The sequence below is a fragment of the Osmerus eperlanus genome, chromosome 1, assembly GCF_963692335.1.
Source record: "Osmerus eperlanus chromosome 1, fOsmEpe2.1, whole genome shotgun sequence".
NCBI lineage: Eukaryota > Metazoa > Chordata > Actinopteri > Osmeriformes > Osmeridae > Osmerus > Osmerus eperlanus.
This window is the reverse complement of record NC_085018.1, coordinates 3,999,964-4,003,968: the sequence shown is the minus strand read 5'-3', so window position 1 is coordinate 4,003,968 and position 4,005 is coordinate 3,999,964. Positions and strand designations below refer to the sequence as shown.

Below are 4,005 nucleotides of genomic sequence, written 5' to 3'. Positions count from 1 at the left end.
TGAGAGAAGAGGAAAAAAAAGCTTACAGCACCTGGTATTCCCAGGCGGTCTCCCATCCAAGTACTAACCAGGCCCGACCCTGCTTAGCTTCCGAGATCGGACGAGATCGGGCGTGTTCAGGGTGGTATGGCCGTAAGCGAAGGAAGCTGTGGGTCATAGGCTACTTATAGATGACACCGCTCTGCCCAGTAGCTCAGCTTGATTTGCGATTCCTCCTTAGTTTTTGGTGGTCAGTTTAAGTTTATTGTTACTGTAGGTATTGTCTCTCTCTCTCTCTCTCTCTCTCTCTCTCTCTCTCTCTCTCTCTCTCTCTCTCTCTCTCTCTCTCTCTGTGTCTGTTTGTGTCTCTCTCTCTCTTTCTCTGTGTCTCTCTCTCTTCAAGGGCCAGGGCAAGGGAGGGGTGGGGGGATGGGTGAGTGGGAGGTGGGGATGGTTCCCTTCTGCCCGCCCCTTCCATTGGCTGTTTCTTTCTGCATGGGTGAGTGGGAGGTGGGGCTTGCTCCCTTCAGCCCGCCTCTTCCATTGGCTGTTTTTTCTGCCTGTCTGCTTACCGCGGGTGACTGCGGCAGCCATGGCACCTGGGTGAGGGCACCAGTTTCCCTTCCAACTCATACTTACCTGGCAGGGGAGACACCTTGATCACGAAGGAGGTTCACCCAGGGCGAGGCTCGGCCATTGCACTTCGGCTGTGCTGACCTTTGCGAATTCCCCAAATGCGGGAATCTCGACTGCATAATTTCTGGTAGTGGGGGACTGCGTACGCGCTCTCCCCCGAACATGTTTGTGAAAAATAATCTGGGAATCCTGAGACAGGTCAAGCCAAGCGGTTGAGGAGCTGTGTGACACGAGGTGGGGAAACAGTACCCCCTGCTGGTGAGAGAAGAGGAAAAAAAAGCTTACAGCACCTGGTATTCCCAGGCGGTCTCCCATCCAAGTACTAACCAGGCCCGACCCTGCTTAGCTTCCGAGATCGGACGAGATCGGGCGTGTTCAGGGTGGTATGGCCGTAAGCGAAGGAAGCTGTGGGTCATAGGCTACTTATAGATGACACCGCTCTGCCCAGTAGCTCAGCTTGATTTGCGATTCCTCCTTAGTTTTTGGTGGTCAGTTTAAGTTTATTGTTACTGTAGGTATTGTCTCTCTCTCTCTCTCTCTCTCTCTCTCTCTCTCTCTCTCTCTCTGTGTCTGTTTGTGTCTCTCTCTCTCTTTCTCTGTGTCTCTCTCTCTTCAAGGGCCAGGGCAAGGGAGGGGTGGGGGGATGGGTGAGTGGGAGGTGGGGATGGTTCCCTTCTGCCCGCCCCTTCCATTGGCTGTTTCTTTCTGCATGGGTGAGTGGGAGGTGGGGCTTGCTCCCTTCAGCCCGCCTCTTCCATTGGCTGTTTTTTCTGCCTGTCTGCTTACCGCGGGTGACTGCGGCAGCCATGGCACCTGGGTGAGGGCACCAGTTTCCCTTCCAACTCATACTTACCTGGCAGGGGAGACACCTTGATCACGAAGGAGGTTCACCCAGGGCGAGGCTCGGCCATTGCACTTCGGCTGTGCTGACCTTTGCGAATTCCCCAAATGCGGGAATCTCGACTGCATAATTTCTGGTAGTGGGGGACTGCGTACGCGCTCTCCCCCGAACATGTTTGTGAAAAATAATCTGGGAATCCTGAGACAGGTCAAGCCAAGCGGTTGAGGAGCTGTGTGACACGAGGTGGGGAAACAGTACCCCCTGCTGGTGAGAGAAGAGGAAAAAAAAGCTTACAGCACCTGGTATTCCCAGGCGGTCTCCCATCCAAGTACTAACCAGGCCCGACCCTGCTTAGCTTCCGAGATCGGACGAGATCGGGCGTGTTCAGGGTGGTATGGCCGTAAGCGAAGGAAGCTGTGGGTCATAGGCTACTTATAGATGACACCGCTCTGCCCAGTAGCTCAGCTTGATTTGCGATTCCTCCTTAGTTTTTGGTGGTCAGTTTAAGTTTATTGTTACTGTAGGTATTGTCTCTCTCTCTCTCTCTCTCTCTCTCTCTCTCTCTCTCTCTCTCTCTCTCTCTCTCTCTCTCTCTCTCTCTCTCTGTCTGTTTGGGTCTCTCTCTCTCTTTCTCTGTGTCTCTCTCTCTTCAAGGGCCAGGGCAAGGGAGGGGTGGGGGGATGGGTGAGTGGGAGGTGGGGATGGTTCCCTTCTGCCCGCCCCTTCCATTGGCTGTTTCTTTCTGCATGGGTGAGTGGGAGGTGGGGCTTGCTCCCTTCAGCCCGCCTCTTCCATTGGCTGTTTTTTCTGCCTGTCTGCTTACCGCGGGTGACTGCGGCAGCCATGGCACCTGGGTGAGGGCACCAGTTTCCCTTCCAACTCATACTTACCTGGCAGGGGAGACACCTTGATCACGAAGGAGGTTCACCCAGGGCGAGGCTCGGCCATTGCACTTCGGCTGTGCTGACCTTTGCGAATTCCCCAAATGCGGGAATCTCGACTGCATAATTTCTGGTAGTGGGGGACTGCGTACGCGCTCTCCCCCGAACATGTTTGTGAAAAATAATCTGGGAATCCTGAGACAGGTCAAGCCAAGCGGTTGAGGAGCTGTGTGACACGAGGTGGGGAAACAGTACCCCCTGCTGGTGAGAGAAGAGGAAAAAAAAGCTTACAGCACCTGGTATTCCCAGGCGGTCTCCCATCCAAGTACTAACCAGGCCCGACCCTGCTTAGCTTCCGAGATCGGACGAGATCGGGCGTGTTCAGGGTGGTATGGCCGTAAGCGAAGGAAGCTGTGGGTCATAGGCTACTTATAGATGACACCGCTCTGCCCAGTAGCTCAGCTTGATTTGCGATTCCTCCTTAGTTTTTGGTGGTCAGTTTAAGTTTATTGTTACTGTAGGTATTGTCTCTCTCTCTCTCTCTCTCTCTCTCTCTCTCTCTCTCTCTCTCTCTCTGTCTGTTTGGGTCTCTCTCTCTCTTTCTCTGTGTCTCTCTCTCTTCAAGGGCCAGGGCAAGGGAGGGGTGGGGGGATGGGTGAGTGGGAGGTGGGGATGGTTCCCTTCTGCCCGCCCCTTCCATTGGCTGTTTCTTTCTGCATGGGTGAGTGGGAGGTGGGGCTTGCTCCCTTCAGCCCGCCTCTTCCATTGGCTGTTTTTTCTGCCTGTCTGCTTACCGCGGGTGACTGCGGCAGCCATGGCACCTGGGTGAGGGCACCAGTTTCCCTTCCAACTCATACTTACCTGGCAGGGGAGACACCTTGATCACGAAGGAGGTTCACCCAGGGCGAGGCTCGGCCATTGCACTTCGGCTGTGCTGACCTTTGCGAATTCCCCAAATGCGGGAATCTCGACTGCATAATTTCTGGTAGTGGGGGACTGCGTACGCGCTCTCCCCCGAACATGTTTGTGAAAAATAATCTGGGAATCCTGAGACAGGTCAAGCCAAGCGGTTGAGGAGCTGTGTGACACGAGGTGGGGAAACAGTACCCCCTGCTGGTGAGAGAAGAGGAAAAAAAAGCTTACAGCACCTGGTATTCCCAGGCGGTCTCCCATCCAAGTACTAACCAGGCCCGACCCTGCTTAGCTTCCGAGATCGGACGAGATCGGGCGTGTTCAGGGTGGTATGGCCGTAAGCGAAGGAAGCTGTGGGTCATAGGCTACTTATAGATGACACCGCTCTGCCCAGTAGCTCAGCTTGATTTGCGATTCCTCCTTAGTTTTTGGTGGTCAGTTTAAGTTTATTGTTACTGTAGGTATTCTCTCTCTCTCTCTCTCTCTCTCTCTCTCTCTCTCTCTCTCTCTCTCTCTCTCTCTCTGTGTCTGTTTGTGTCTCTCTCTCTCTTTCTCTGTGTCTCTCTCTCTTCAAGGGCCAGGGCAAGGGAGGGGTGGGGGGATGGGTGAGTGGGAGGTGGGGATGGTTCCCTTCTGCCCGCCCCTTCCATTGGCTGTTTCTTTCTGCATGGGTGAGTGGGAGGTGGGGCTTGCTCCCTTCAGCCCGCCTCTTCCATTGGCTGTTTTTTCTGCCTGTCTGCTTACCGCGGGTGACTG

The 4,005-nt window shown here is 54.4% G+C and overlaps 9 non-coding genes across 9 annotated transcripts; 4 read left to right on the top strand and 5 right to left on the bottom strand.

The window, feature by feature from the left end:
• Positions 1 to 19: 19 nt before the first annotated feature.
• Positions 20 to 138, bottom strand: LOC134030500 (5S ribosomal RNA). The gene has a single exon (XR_009931699.1). It is a non-coding gene; the product is annotated as a 5S ribosomal RNA (ribosomal RNA).
• A 472-nt stretch (positions 139 to 610) lies between these two features.
• LOC134031327 (U1 spliceosomal RNA) lies at positions 611 to 774 on the top strand. The gene has a single exon (XR_009931883.1). It is a non-coding gene; the product is annotated as a U1 spliceosomal RNA (small nuclear RNA).
• Positions 775 to 893: 119 nt separating this feature from the next.
• Positions 894 to 1,012, bottom strand: LOC134031423 (5S ribosomal RNA). The gene has a single exon (XR_009931913.1). It is a non-coding gene; the product is annotated as a 5S ribosomal RNA (ribosomal RNA).
• A 448-nt stretch (positions 1,013 to 1,460) lies between these two features.
• LOC134031326 (U1 spliceosomal RNA) lies at positions 1,461 to 1,624 on the top strand. The gene has a single exon (XR_009931882.1). It is a non-coding gene; the product is annotated as a U1 spliceosomal RNA (small nuclear RNA).
• Positions 1,625 to 1,743: 119 nt separating this feature from the next.
• Positions 1,744 to 1,862, bottom strand: LOC134031363 (5S ribosomal RNA). The gene has a single exon (XR_009931891.1). It is a non-coding gene; the product is annotated as a 5S ribosomal RNA (ribosomal RNA).
• A 476-nt stretch (positions 1,863 to 2,338) lies between these two features.
• LOC134031321 (U1 spliceosomal RNA) lies at positions 2,339 to 2,502 on the top strand. The gene has a single exon (XR_009931881.1). It is a non-coding gene; the product is annotated as a U1 spliceosomal RNA (small nuclear RNA).
• Positions 2,503 to 2,621: 119 nt separating this feature from the next.
• On the bottom strand, positions 2,622 to 2,740 carry LOC134031305 (5S ribosomal RNA). Its single transcript, XR_009931876.1, has one exon. It is a non-coding gene; the product is annotated as a 5S ribosomal RNA (ribosomal RNA).
• Positions 2,741 to 3,190: 450 nt separating this feature from the next.
• Positions 3,191 to 3,354, top strand: LOC134031315 (U1 spliceosomal RNA). The gene has a single exon (XR_009931879.1). It is a non-coding gene; the product is annotated as a U1 spliceosomal RNA (small nuclear RNA).
• Positions 3,355 to 3,473: 119 nt separating this feature from the next.
• On the bottom strand, positions 3,474 to 3,592 carry LOC134031157 (5S ribosomal RNA). Its single transcript, XR_009931840.1, has one exon. It is a non-coding gene; the product is annotated as a 5S ribosomal RNA (ribosomal RNA).
• Positions 3,593 to 4,005: the final 413 nt, after the last annotated feature.